We start from the raw sequence: 14,977 nt of genomic DNA, 5'->3' as shown, positions 1-14,977 counted from the left end.
TAATAAGGAAACATACGGGAAGATGTTTAACCTTGCTAGTTATCAAAGAAATACAAGCTAAAACAGCACTGTGTTAATACCATACCATTTAAATGTGTAAAGGAAATTATATCCTGATGATTTCTACCACACATTTAAAGGAGAATTGACATCAGTCCTTTGCAAACTCTTCTAAAAAATAGAAGAGGGAACACTTTCTTCTTTTGTTGTCACTGGAAATTAACTTTATTGAGATTCTGCCAGTTGTACAATCTATTCTGATACTAAGCCCCTTCTTCCTTTGCAATTCAGTCCTTCTTAAGTGGTCCCATGAACCCTTTCTTCTCTCCCACAATCTGGAAGCAGCCATGGCCAAATTTGGAGGTGGTGTCAATAAACTTGAAGTTAACTTTCTGTAGGGTCTGCTGTTTGGTCCGCATCAGCAAAGACTTGCACAGGCTGAGTACTCTCTTCTTGGTTCCTACCAAACAGTCTTTGAGCATAACAAAGTCGTTGGTCACTTTACCACAGTGGATACAGCCACCCAAAGGGCTGATGCTTTTGGGTGTAATCAGTAGAGGCATTGTTCTTGATTATTTTGCCATTCTTGATGAGGTAGCCCTGGCCAATCTTATAGATCTTCTTGTTGATCTTGTACAGTGATGGCAGCCTTTCTGCCTAGCCCAAGCCACAGAAAGACCATCCAGGCAAGATGACACACCCAAATACAGGCAGCCTCGTGAAACTCTTGGTGGGTTTTCCAGAGTACCTTCTTGGTGTACCAATGGCTGCTGATCCCTTTGTAGTGTTTGCCCTTGGTCGTCCCAATGACAAATAATCATCTCACCCTACTCAAATATGTGGTTCACAGGGACCTGCTGCTCTAGTTTCTTATGCGCCCAGTCCAATTTTTTTTGGCCACAGGGCCTCTGTTCACCTGGCTCTCCGTTAGGTGGGCCTTCTTCTGGCATAGAGGAAGCAGGCACATCTGGGTGAGGGCTGAAGTTCCTCTCCAGCTGCTTCTTGCTTTCTACATACTGTCACTTCTTACAGTATTTGGTGAGGTGTTTGTCTTATATTTAATCCCAGTTCTAATAGAAACACCTTTTGCACTCATTGCTGATATGCTTGGCAAAGACGGACTTAAAGGTCTGGAGGCCCCATATGGTTTCCGTGCAGCCCACAGTGCCCACAGTCATAAAGGGCATAGTCTCCACTATGGTCACAACCTCCACAACTTCTTTCTTATGCACTTTGGACCCTGGTCTATCAACCTTTCTCACAACATGGGTCATGCCAGCCTGGTAGCCAAGGAAAGCTGAGAGGTACACGGGCTTGGAAGAACCATCCTTGGGGAAGCCTGTCATCTTCCCCTGGTGCTGGCTGCTGCACTTCTAAGGCAGGAAGCCCAGGAACCAATGCCTGGGAGACATCCTGCCATCAGATGCTGCCTGTAGAAGTCCAAGAATCCTTTCTGTGAAGCCAGTATGACCCTGATACCAAAGCCAGACAAAGACATCACAAGAAAACTACAGACCAATATCTTATAAATATAGATGCAAAAATCTTCAACAAAATACTAGCAAACTAAATACTAGCAACATATAAAAATATAATACACCATAACCAAGTAGGATTTATCCACTCAAAGCATGGGTAATTCAATACACAAAAATCATTCAATATATTATACCACATTAATGCAGTGAAGAGAAAAAAACAACATGATCGTCTCAACAGACACAGAAAAAGCATTTGGCAAAATCTAATATCCTTTCATGAAAAAAAAAAAAAAACTCAATAAACTGAAAGTAGAATGCCCTCTGCCTAATACAGGCCATGTCTAAAAATCCACAACTAACATCATTCTTAAAGAAGGAAAACTAGATCCTCCAAGGTTAGGAATAATACAAGAATATCTGCTCTTACCACATCTATTCAGTGTTATACTAGAGGTACTAGTTAGAGCAATTAGGCAAGAAAATGAAATAAAAGACATCCAGATTGGAAAGACTCTCTTACATTCTATTTATCTGTGTACCTGTTTTAATGCCTATATGATATGACTATATCTTTTAAATTATTTGTATGTACAGACAAGGATGGACAAAGAACATGGACACAGGAAACCAAGTGATTAGTTAGCATGCTATAATCATTGGGATCACACTCTTTCATTTCCTTTATTAATTATTAAGATTATGAATCAAACACAATATTCTTTGGTATTGTGATGCTGTTATATTTAAAATATTTTAAAAATACTTGAAGGAAAATTTCTGAGTGTTCTTTTGGATTTTCCTGGCATATCCATAAAGATGTGTGTGTACTCTGGATATCTAGAAGATAATTCTGACCAGGAGAAAACACCAGGTGATCATAACAACACTGGAAGATGCAGCCCAGTGGAGGGAGATGGGAGCCCACATCCTCTGCAGAACAGCCTGGCTAACATTGTCTCCTGGAAGAGCAACCAGGCTGGTGGGGGTAAACATAGGCTTCCTCACTGATCAAGGCTAGGACAACAGACTCTGTGCACCATGAAAAAGAAATTTATAGTTACAGTAATGGTGATCTTGAGGAATAAAAGGCAAAGTGGCTCAGTCATTTCTGACTCTTTGTGACCCCATGGATTATACAGTCCATGGAATTCTCCAGACCAGAATATTGGGGTGGGTTGTTTTTTGCTTCTTCGGGGGATCTTCCCAACCCAGGGACTGAACCCAGGTCTCCCTCATTGCAGGCAGATTCTTTACCAGCTGAGCCAAAAGGGAAACCTGACCTTGAGGAATGCTTCTTATATAAATCACATCAAGAACATCACTGGATCTTGAAACAAAAGTTAAAAAAAAAAGATATATTTTTAAAGCAGAATACATGCATATTTACATATCATAATGTACACAATTCACGTTTACACTAGGTGAGTACTTATATAAGGTATTTTTGCCGCTACCCACATCAAGACACTACTTTTCTAGCATCACCAGCAGGTTCTTGATGCCCACTGATGGCTGATACCCCAGCCAAAGGCAACCACTCTCTGACCTGTATAACCATAGACTTAGGTTTGTTGACTTTGAACTTGACAAATATGGGATTGCTCAGCATGTTCTCTTTGTGTCCCATTTCTCTTGCTAAGCATTATGCTGGGAGATTCCTCCATGATGCACATGTGCATTCTGTTTCAGTGCTGTGTAGTACAGGATTTACAATTCTTATCATCTGCCTCCTGTAGAACATAGGAAGGCTAGCAAATTTCCTTTTATTTAAATTTCACTCTGATGTTAAACAAATGCAGGATTATATAAACTATCTTAAGAGGAAAAAGTTTAAAATAATAATAATAATAAAATAATAATTTCCCTAAGAGCATTTGGTCCTGATAGGAGGACAAACAGAGTCAGCTGGAGAACTGTTGCTTCTAAACAAATAAAATGGGCAGATGCTTGGGAAAAATCTGTACCACTGTATGGCAATCCTGTGGAGAGGGTAGGTGAAGTAGAAGGACCGATCAAGTGGCAGAAGTGGCAAACAAGGGAAATTCACAAGCCTGGGAGGGTTTGCAGGGAGCACACAGTGGTCACATGACCCTTGCAGTGTGATTCTGTCCTATTGTAAAGCTATCTTGCCTGTTTCAGGCAGAAGATCAGGTTAGGTTCAGATGAGGAAAAGCTTTCATTTTGGTCATAGTTGTCAGTAAGCGACTTTTTTCAAACACCAGGTTTCTAGACAATAGCAAACAAGCTTTGGTTGTAAAAGGAGAATCTGTTCCTAAGAGCTATAAACCTCATTCCAGAACTTGCTCTGGGAGGACATCAGAGGTTATATTATGTTAAATAGTAATAGTAGTAATAATATTAGTGTAAGTGTTCTTATTTAATGGGGAGGTTGGGGCACAAGTTTTCTCTATTTATAGCTGGTGACCTTCTCAGTGGTTCTTCTCCTTCTTAGAGACTGGTGTACGAATCTTTATTTCCTAGAAAGGAAAACTAATTATTAACTTATGAATATCTACAGAAGTTGGCAGGTAAGCTTGTTGGCTGCTCATTAATCCAGCTTTCTATTGACAGAGAAAATTTCTTTGTTTGTCACAACTAAACAAATTAAAATGTATAGAACATATTTTGAGCAGTTAAATAGTTTCAGTTTCTCTATAATTAAGGTAAAATAAGCTGGCAGTCACTAAGGTCTGTGTGACCTTGGGGAAATTAGTTCTTGGAGTCTGGGTTTCCTCAACTGTAAAACTATGACTTTAAATTGAGAATTCTAAAGTGCATTTTTAAATGCTAATATAATAAATTTCTAATTCAAGTCATGTAGAAAATCTAAAAAAAACTCCCCTTAAATGCTAGGCTTAGCCTTACATCAGCATTGACTCCAGGAACCCAACATTTGATTTTGAATGACTTTGAATTATATTCTGCTTGAATCTGGGTGCTACATTTAGAGCTCACAGTGTACCCCATTGAAGCAGCAGGGAGGCACCAGGAGGCAAAAGAACAATTACTTCTTGAAAAAGAGTGATGAGACCCTGACAATAGAGTGGTCTTTTCAGTTTAGATAAAGTGCCAAATGACAGATAACATTAGATTAATTTGAGATCCAGAGAACATTTAGGTCAGGCTAACAAATTTATCTTTATTTGTGCTCTTAGCAACCTGTGTACCAAGTGTTTATTACTCTTGGACAGGTGCCTTCTGTTTATCTGGGAAGAGCTCATTGAGACATGAGTGTCCATTACATAGGTGTGACATTAAGTGATAGGGAGTTGCGTGTCAAGCCCATGTTGTAAGAGACTGTGTTCTATGAGGAGGAAATGTTTATGATTAAGAATTTCTTAGATAAAATGTAGGTTTAGGCTAGATTTAAATTATCCTGAATTATAAGATGATTGCCAGGGAAAACATATGGTCATACTCCATGGATTTGTGCTTATTTCAGGCAAAATCATTCCTGACACCCATTCCTCCTTTTACTGCCCAATATTCAGCTGTCAAGTGCTGATGCAAGGCACGGAAATTCCATTTTTCTTTTCTCCTGCAGAAAGCACAAAGATCCTCCCATGCAATCTTCTAGGCTATTGTCATATGGTATGATTTATGTATTTCTTGAATGCTTCTTTCTTTTTAAAACTGGAAGTATATTCTTCTGTTTTATTGGACTATTTATTCTCTTGACACCCTTGGATGTGAGTTAATGGAACCATGATAAAAGGATAGAGAAGTAGAACAAACAAGCCTGATGGTATAGATTCAGGACTGCCTGACAGATTAAAGATGGCAAGGATAGGAACAAAAGATAAAAATCACCCGACTCATGTGTACTAGGATGGTCCCAATAAACCAGTGCTTGAAGGTTTTGCTACACTGACTCTGAAAAATAAATGCAGAAAAGACTGAATTATGACTGTAGGGATTAAGGAAACATGTTTGCTTTCCTTAAAAAGTTTAATTTTGATACATTAAATGTAAATGCTTAATCTAATAGCCTAGCACAATACTTTGCACCAAATGAGCTTTTAATAGATATTTGTCAAATAAAGTCAGGGAAAGGAGTTGGTACATGTGAGGTCAAGGAGATGGAATAGGCAGACACCTATTAGTTTGTCTGCCACCAGCTGACAGGTCCTGCTGGTTGTGATTGGTGTAGGGATGGACACCCAAACTGAAACAATCCTGGTACCTTCTCTCCACAGTGATGGCCCAGAGAAGTGCCTTAAACAAAATCCAAGCCAACTGGAAGGCCTCCCCAGTACTTTTAAAATTGTAAACATGGAAACTCATGATAAAGCTGGGAAAATGTAAGCGTGAAGACTGCTGGTTGTCTCTCTTCCATCAGGTTAGTTCAGTCACTCAGTTGTGTCTGGCTCTTTGTGACCCCATGGACCACAGATCAGGAGGAAGTAAGCCTGATGTGGAGAAGTTAACCCACAGACAGAGACAAGAAAGGGAGAAAAGTCCTGGCCACATTTATCCCTGGCTCCAGCTGTTCCCCCAGCCCAGTTTTATCCTTGCCTCTTGTGAGATTTGATCACTCGAGCCAACCCTACCTCCTTCACAAAAGCTTAAAAAGTCCTCACTAATACAAGGGACACTTAAAGTAGAAGTAGAACTGGGCTGATTTGAAAGCAGCTAGACTCTTCCCAGTTGGCGCTAGCGGTTAAAGTATCTACCTGCCTGCCAATGCAGAGGAGGTAAGAGACATGGGTTTGATCCCTGAGAAGGGAAGATTCCCTGCAGGAGTGCATGGCAGCCCGCTCCAGTATTCTTGCCTGGAGAATCTCATGGACAGAGGAGCCTGGAGGGCTACCGTCCACGGGGTTGCAAAGAGTCGGACAGGGCTGAGCAAGCATGCACAGACTCTAAGCACTGTGAGGATCATGTCTTTTGTCTTTCATTCACAGTGCTTGGTGCAGGTGGTAATCGATAACTGTAGAGTCAATCCAAATATATTTATTAAGTATCCAGGAAACATGCTAAGTCCTGGGAATAAAACAGTGAGCAAGACAAATGCAGCCCTTGCCCTTGAGAAGCTTTAAGTCAAGAAAGAGCACAGACATAACTGGCAGTGGTGATAAAAAGTGAGGCTTTCTTGACAGAGGAGTATTTACTTAGGGTTATTGGCTGACAGATAGATAGCCTAGCTAATCTAGGCTATCTAAGCAAAGAAGGAATTATTAACTAACGGGCTGTTTCAGAGAACCCGAGGGAGAGAATGCAGCCTAACCTTAGAGAGGACAGAGACAGGGACTGGAGAGACACTGTCCACCAGAAGTGTTCTTTCTGACTCTCCTCTCTGCTTCTCTTCATCTGTTCCCCAAGATGGTTCACCAGTCTGAGTGCTATTCTAAAGCACTGGTCACAGTTAAAAATCTGGTCACAGCTCCCAAGAACAAAGCTATCTAAGGAAAATAAATTGCCTAGGATTCCTCTGAAGAGGAATACCTAGTTTGAAGTAATCCTCGGGTGAGTTAGTGGGCTGAGTGGGTGAGCCCTGAGGACATGCTCAAATTGCACAAGCTGAGTGCTACAAAATCTACACATAAACCAAGAAGAGTGAGTGTGACTGAGGAGGGACAGGGTTAGAAAGGACAGGGAGGAGGGAAGAAACCGCATGACTACCCTTCTCCTCATTAACAACAGATGACAGAAGTTGAAAGATATTTGATGACCAGATATTTGTAATGATAATGGTGATAGAGAACTGAGTTCTGTCTGGGTTGGAACAAATGAGACAGTCCATGGCAAGAAGGAAGGCAGCCTTCTTATACAAGTTAGAAACCCAGCTACCTGGATAGGCTCATTCTCTCAATGCTGCCAGAGGAGGAACTCTGATCGGCTGGTCTTGGGACTGGTCTGTTTGACAGGTGAGTGGGATCATGTACAAAATGACAAGGAGGTAGACGAATAGTTAAAGGGATTCTTGTGAACTGGTCAGATGTTCTGAAAAGTCTTCAATACAGGGAGGAAATGGGTGTCCAGGAAACATATAAGAGAAGTGTCTCATGCTAAATATTCTTCAAATAAAAGAATGAGTTAAACCAGATTTTCTCGTATGATTTGTCAAAAGCTGTGATATATACAGGAGGGAAAAAAAAAAAAAACTATGAGATAGTTGAAGTCAAGAGTAAGAAAATGCCATGAGGCAGAAAGAGTAAGTAGAATCTGTGATCGTGAGTGAAGCAGAAGCTGAGACACAGGCGGACTTCTCTGACGTGGGGAGGGCCAACAGCAACCTTGTGAGCCGCTGAATGCTGTTCTCAGTGTCCTTGTGGTCCTACTCGGAACAGAGAGCTATTATTCCCAAGACCTGGTGGTTTAAATGCTGGACTTTTCCTTGTTTTTCTTATTTCCTTATTTTCTCCAGTATTCTTATAACTACCGTGGTTGAGCTGTCCTGAACATATTTATGTTTCTGAGAATCTGAAAGAGCTTAATCACCAAACAAGCAAAGAAAGAGAGAAAAGAGGGAGGTAGGAAGGGGCAGAGTGTGAGAGAGGAGGGAAAGAAGGAGAAAGAGAAAAAGAAGTGAGAAGGCTCCAGGCCAGCATGTGAATTTTTATAATTGACTTAAGAATTAAGTTCTACCTTTAGACAATGGAATTTTTGCACCTTGTTTTATGTCCGTGGATATGTTCCAGTGTCTCCTAGTTTATAGTCTATGGGAACTTGAATAGAATTTGTATCCTATTGTTATGTGAAAATTGTATAAATCTTAATTACGTTGAATTGGTTCACAGTAATTTTCAGGTCTACTATATCCTTCAACTTCTCTGTGTATTCATTCTATTGATTTTTGAGAGTTTGATATTGAAACTCCAACTAAAAATCTACCCAAAATTTATTTATGTAAAAAATAATTGTAAGATATAGTGGAACTATATGTAACCTTGTTTTGTATTTTCCAGGTTTCCTGTAAATATGTTATCACGTGCTGTGTGCGCCCAGTCACTTCAGTCTTGTCTGACTCTGTGACTCTCTGGACTGTAGCCCGCCAGGCTCCTTTGTCCATGGGATTCTCCAGGTAAGAATACTGCAGTGGGTTGCCTTGCCCTCCTCCAGGGATCAAACCCACATCTCCTGCGTCTTCTGCATTGCAGGTGGATTCTTTAATGCTGAGCCACTGGGGAAGCTCAAAATATATCATACTTTCATAATTAAAAAAAAATTTTTTTAAAGAGTCAAGTTCTCCCCTTCAACTGGGTTCCTTTCTCAGAGTTTCTGTTTGCCTCTCCATACCTGCTTTTTTATTCCCTATAATCCTTTTTCTCTCAGACTCCATGTAAAAAACCTATCCTACCAGTCTTTCTCATTTCCCTTTCTATTTAGTTACAGATAGTGATGCGCAGATGCTAACTGGGTTATTTAACACTTGACTTATGCAAATTTGACCTTATACAAATTATTACATAAGGCTCATAATAAAATTTTAGAGATGTAGACAATTTTGCATTATGTATGGAAACAAAAAGTATTCTAGTGTGTAGATGAATGCTAAGAAGCAAGGCCTAAAATAGCCCTTACGAGGAAAAGGACAATTGCTCCTGACCTTTGCTGTCTCTCCATCCCTGCATTGACGGGTTCCTTCATCTCCACTGTGGTAGGATCTGCAGTGAAATGCTCAGGCCTGGGGTCCCACTGCTGGGCGAGTCACACCCTTTTTCTATCATTTGCTGGCTGAGTGACCTTGGGTAAATCATATAATATCTCTAAACCTCAATTACCTAACCTACACAGTAGAGATAATAAGGTTTCATTCCTTGGAGTTGCTATAAGAAATAATCAGATAGTGTTAGCATAATGCCCAGCCTGTAGTGAATATCCTTGCCAAGAAACTGAGAGCCTGATACTACTTACCCTGATGATAAGATTCTTTCTTTCCTGACTGACTAGTTAAGCCCTTTTCAACTTTTGAGTCATGAAAAAACAAGGGATCAACGGCACATACTGGAGAGCATCAGTAGTAGAAATGTGGTCCTCCGGGGCTTCAGATCAAAAACTATTCCTTTTTTCAGATGTGAATTGGATGGATCTGAATTCGTATGAAGTGAATTGCATGTTCTTCTTAAATGCTTTTCCAGGTGTTTGGCAGGGCTCTCAATTTCCTCTTTCCAGATTCCTTTCTTTCATTCCAGGCTCTCTTGCATAAATAGATGTGAGGGGAAAAGCACTTAAATTGAGTTTAGAGGAAGAGAAGGAGGGTTCAAGGTTTGTAACCTAAATAGTCTCCCTATTAAAAACAACTTCCTGCAGAAACTCAGGTCATATGCCTTTAAACTACAGTACAGTGGAATAAAACACTCCTCAGCTGTCATTGAATGGGGAATTTATCAGGTTGCCTTTTTAAAAATCTCCTTTTGTGGAACCAGTGAGAGTCTCGGGAACCATGTTCATATCCATAATAATGAAGCCAGATAAGGGTGCACGACTCAGATTCTGCCCATCAAAAAATGAACTATCCAAGCACCATGTGAAAAGCTTTGATAAGGCTCTGGGAAGACAGTTTATGCAGTCCATTTGTCATTAAATATGGTCTCATCCTTAGCACAACATTTTTAAACAGCTTGATTTTTTAAAAAATCAATAGTCCTTGAGTAAGAATGATATCAGGACAACAATCTTCAATTTAATATTGAGGGCTTTTTTCACATCTCTTTTAGCTTTAAACCAACTGGCTTGTATCAAAGTATAAATTCCAACAATGATGTTCCAATGCTTCCAGATTAATCCTTTCTTACTTTTGTCATGTAACACAGGTACAGACTCTTTTCTCTCTTACCAGTGGTTTCTGAACTTGACTTTTGAGCTGGGGAAACTCTTTTATCAAATAAAATCTTACTCAGAAGTCAACAGCAGAGAGGAACAGTTTAGGAAGTTCTCCTATCAGGAAGATTGTTGGAAAACCACCGCCCTATGCCAGGAATGCCTTGTCTGACTGGCAGACTTCATAGCCAGAATAGAGAAGCAATCAACATGCAATTTGCTCAAAGGATGACAATTTATTAAGTAGCACACAAATAGAAAATAATAATATATAATAGCTACATTCATGAAAAAGTTGCTTTACAGTATTCTGCTTTGCCACTAGGCATAGAAATGGCTGCAGGTTTAAGACTGCATTTTCAGGTCTGCATTCTCTGCTTTCGCCAAGGTGTGACAGGCTGGAGTTCTGGAGCAACCCATAATAAGCAGTTGGCTTTCTTGCCTCTCTCCAGAATGAGCTTCCCCTCAGTAATTAGTTTGCACACATCCTAAGTCCAGGCCTTTCAATTCTGGGGACTGATCACTGGAAATGTGGGTCCAGACCATGGCCCACCCAAAGATGGTACAAAGACATTCTCCCAAACTGCTCTGACTTTGACATAAGACTGGAGAGAATGGAATGTTTCCTCCAACCCAAGCATGATACATTTTTTAAAAAAAGGATCCTAGAGGCATTATTTTATAATAACAACCCCTTGTATTATTTTTGAGAAGACTAACCATCCTTACAATGAGCCCCATTTTCTAACTCCAGAGTGAAATCCTGGTTTTTTGTAAACCTAGAAAGGAAAAGCTTTCAAGTTTCTAAACAAAAAGTTACCCAGCAGACTAGTGGAGTAGGGCAAATACAGTAGCATGGTCTTACTTGTATAGCACAAAACTAGGTATATCAATGCATCAGGAATTTTTCAGAGGGTAAGACAGTCGTGATTGTGCATTTTCCTTTTGAACCCTTGCATTGAAAAGTTCCTTTTGCTCTGTCTCCCAGTTTCTCTGCCATTGTTCCTTCGATGCAGGCCTGCACCATTCCCTTGAGCTGCTGCTAGTCTTATCAATAAGGAGGTTTATGCTTCATGTCTGTCTCCTTATAACCGACTCCTTTTCACTAAGGGTAGTAAGGAGTAAGGCTGTCCTGGAGCTCTGTCACACAGGCTCCTTATGATTGTTAAATTTTCAAAAATGTTGCAAGCCACTCTTAAAAATTGAATTGTGTAAACTTAGAACTAAGCTAATTTTTTAAAAATAATAAACACTCAAAATTCGTCACTTCTTTGCTATTTTACAACTGCCTGCATTTATTGTGTTTATGGCAGAAATTTCATAGAAGGTTATGCTATTCTGTGACTTCTTTCCATTCTACATTCAGTGATATCAGGTTGGCAACTTGAAATCAATCATTGCAAGAGCATTTACGCTATGGAAATTGTTCAATACAAAAAAGTTAGGGCTTTTTTATTTTCTGGAGAGCTATTTGTTAAATGTTTACCATCACATTCTTGGCAAAGACAGTGTCAATGGATGTCTATTTCTTTGTGGATGCCTGACCAAACCCTGACTTAAGTTTCCATGACTGGTTTATGGGACAGTTTCCCATCAACTAGCTATTTTCTAATAATGCTGTGAATTCTGATGGTCACAAGTGGTTTCCCTTGTTCTTCAGTGATCACCAGTGAACACTGAAAATCAGTAGTAATGAAGAATTGAGTTGCTGCTGCTACTGCTGCTAAGTCGCTTCAGTCGTGTCCGACTCTGTGCAACCCCATAGACGGCAGCCCACCAGGCTCCCCGTCCCTGGGAGTCTCCAGGCAAGAACACTGGAGTGGGTTGCCATTTCCTTCTCCAATGCATGAAAGTGAAAAGTGAAAGTGAAGTTGCTCAGTCATGTCTGACTCTTAGCGATCCCAGGGACTGCAGCCCACCAGGCTCCTCCATCCATGGGATTTTCCAGGCAGGAGTACTTAGGTTTCAACAAAAAATAAAAACACTGTGTCAATCAACTGTGTGGGTAACACCTTACATTGTTAGAAAAGCAGCAAAGATATGGAACTCATAAATCGATTGCATAAACATATCGGACAGAGATAGAGAAGAAGCTGTCCCAAGAGGAAGGACATAAATTGAGTTAGGTGAAAAGAAAGGAATGTATGTAACGAGAAAATGCACTGAATGGGTCCACAATTGGGGGATATGTGAACTTATTAGCTAGAGTCTGGGATATTTTTGCTAGGCAATAGTTTGTCATTGGTAGAAAGAAGATTTTACTGAAGTTAGAGGGTTAGATCATAGAAGAATGAGTTAGTGAGCATCTAATGGTGAGTATCATATGTGCTCATGCCCAAGGCCAGGCCTACCTGTGTGCGGGAGGGATGTGCTCCTTGCTGGTGCCTTTCTGTATTGTGGCCTTTTAGGGACGCCATTGAATGTGTCTGCTTTCCTGGAACTCGGGACCTTTACATCTCTGAATATAGGCAGTGTTCATCTCTGCCTAAGTCGCTAATGTACCTCTAGTCTCCAGTGCTTTTCTAGAATTAGCCTCTCTCCTTGATGATTAATCCTAACAACATTTTCATTGATAGATAAGGTGTGTCTGTTTCAAATAGGGCTGGGACTAGGGTGATTGTTTCTGGCGCAAAGTTTAAAGGACAAAAACTTCATAATCAAGATAAATACTTTAATGCAATGTTTCAAGATAGCAAAATTAATGTAAAAATCCACAATTTTTTTATTAAATATTCCAAAAACTTGGATGAAATATTCACATTTTAAATAACAACAGCATCATAGTTTAGTAAGAAGAGTGAGAGTTCTTATTTGTAAACCAGTCTTCCAAATGAACTGCTTTCCTTCCATTCTCTCCTTTCTTGTGAGCATTTACCCAGTTATTTCCTCTCTCTCTTGGACCTTTAGATTCCTCTCAGGGACGACTTGGTCCCCAAAGGCTACAAACTGCTTAAGCATCAGCTAGCTTTAAAACAAAACATAGACTGCCTCACCTCAATTGCCTTGACTTCCTTCCAGCTGTCGACTCTCTGATCTTCCCTTTACATGTTTCAAGTTTCTTGAAAAAAAAAAAAAAGAGTCCACGTTCAGTATCTTTGTGTTCTCACTTCCCATTGGCATTTTCTCACTGGACAATGTTGATTATTCCTGATGTGCTGTTTTTTCCTTTTTTTCCATACTGCATGGCTTGTGGGATCTTAGTTCCCCAACCAGGGATTGAACCCAGATCTACAGCAGTGATACCCATGTCTTAACCACTGGACGGCCAGAGAAGTCCTCATCCCTGTCTTCTTGAGGAATCTCTTCTCTTTTGACTTCTATGATGCCACGTTTCTCCTGCTCCCCAACTTTCCTCCTCAGACTTTTTGCAGGCTTGTTTATTCTTGCCCTGTCTAAAATGTCGGTAATTCCCCTGAGCTGACGTTAGTCCTCTTCTTCTCTCTTTCCTCCTTTGGTGACCACGTACCTCCCCACAGATCACTGTCACCAAGGAGCACATGACTCTTGTCCACTTCCAAGTCTTTCCTGAGCTACAGATTCCTACATAAACCATCCCCCTTGGCCCTCCCTTAGGAAACTCAAATTCAACATATCCAAACGGCCATCATTTGCCACCGCCTCAGTCTGCTTTTCCCAAACTGTTCAGGTGGCCCTGGGAAGCCAACAAAGAAGACACTTGAGTCTTCCCTTTCAACGGCCTAGGGCTCAGGAGCCCCGAATGCCCTTGGAGATGCCACCTCCGCCATGGAAGGAGCTGCCAGTGGAGGCCCCAGGGCCCCTTTCAGTATCTGTGCACTCCCCTGGGACACAGAGCTCCTGGAGGCCGTCCTCCCACGGTCTGCTCAGGGCATCCGTCCCACTCTTCCTTTCTGCCACCCCACTGCCTTTCTGCCCTCCCTCCCTCTGTGCAGAAATACGAGCCTTCTTGTTTCCTCTGCACCTTTCATCTCCCCACCTTCCTTCCTTCAGTTCTCCGCTAATACAGAAAGCTTCAGAAAGACCATCCCCAGCCACTTGACATAAAATCAGCAGCCCACTCCCCTGCTGCCCCTCGTGCCCTCATCTGCTTCACTTTTGTGCACATCGCTTATACGCATCTGACTTAGATCAATATTTATTTGACTGTTTATTGTCCTTTCCCATCAGTATGTATACATTTCCTGAAAACAGACTCTATTTTATAAACTCTGTAAAATCATTACCTAAAACAATGTCTGACATTTAGTAGATGTATAATAAATGACTGTTAAATGAATGAACGATGATTTCCTGTCACATCCACTCTAACATGTATCATCTCTATTAGTGTCCTCTTTCACACATTCAATACATGTTGCCCTCGACCCTTGGCTGAGCCCTGCACAGAGCTGGGGCCCGCCTGCTGCTTCAGATTGCCCTGTCTCCAGCCAATACTTTTGGAACTGTTCCCCTCACTGGTCTCCATGTTTTCAGTCAAGCTTCCCTTTTACCTCTTCATCATGCTGTGCAAGATTCTCTTTCCAACTTAGCTCAAATTGATAGTTTTTCTCTGACATTTTTTTCAACAACTTCAGGGGAATTGTTGGACGTTCCCTGAGTCCCAGTGTATCTTGTAGAAGTAGTTATCACAGCTCATATACCATGGCACTTTGCTACACTTACTTACACAGCTATTATACTCTATTTGAATGCAAGCCCATTGAGGGCAGATACTACCATTTATTTGCCCCGGATGGAGGAGCCTGGTGGGCTGC

The 14,977-nt window shown here is 40.9% G+C and overlaps 1 pseudogene; it reads right to left on the bottom strand.

Moving 5' to 3' along the window:
• Positions 1-263: 263 nt before the first annotated feature.
• On the bottom strand, positions 264-1,474 carry LOC133258065 (large ribosomal subunit protein uL3-like; annotated as a pseudogene).
• Positions 1,475-14,977: the final 13,503 nt, after the last annotated feature.

The sequence above is a fragment of the Bos javanicus genome, chromosome 12, assembly GCF_032452875.1.
Source record: "Bos javanicus breed banteng chromosome 12, ARS-OSU_banteng_1.0, whole genome shotgun sequence".
NCBI lineage: Eukaryota > Metazoa > Chordata > Mammalia > Artiodactyla > Bovidae > Bos > Bos javanicus.
This window is presented reverse-complemented; position numbering and strand designations above follow the sequence as displayed.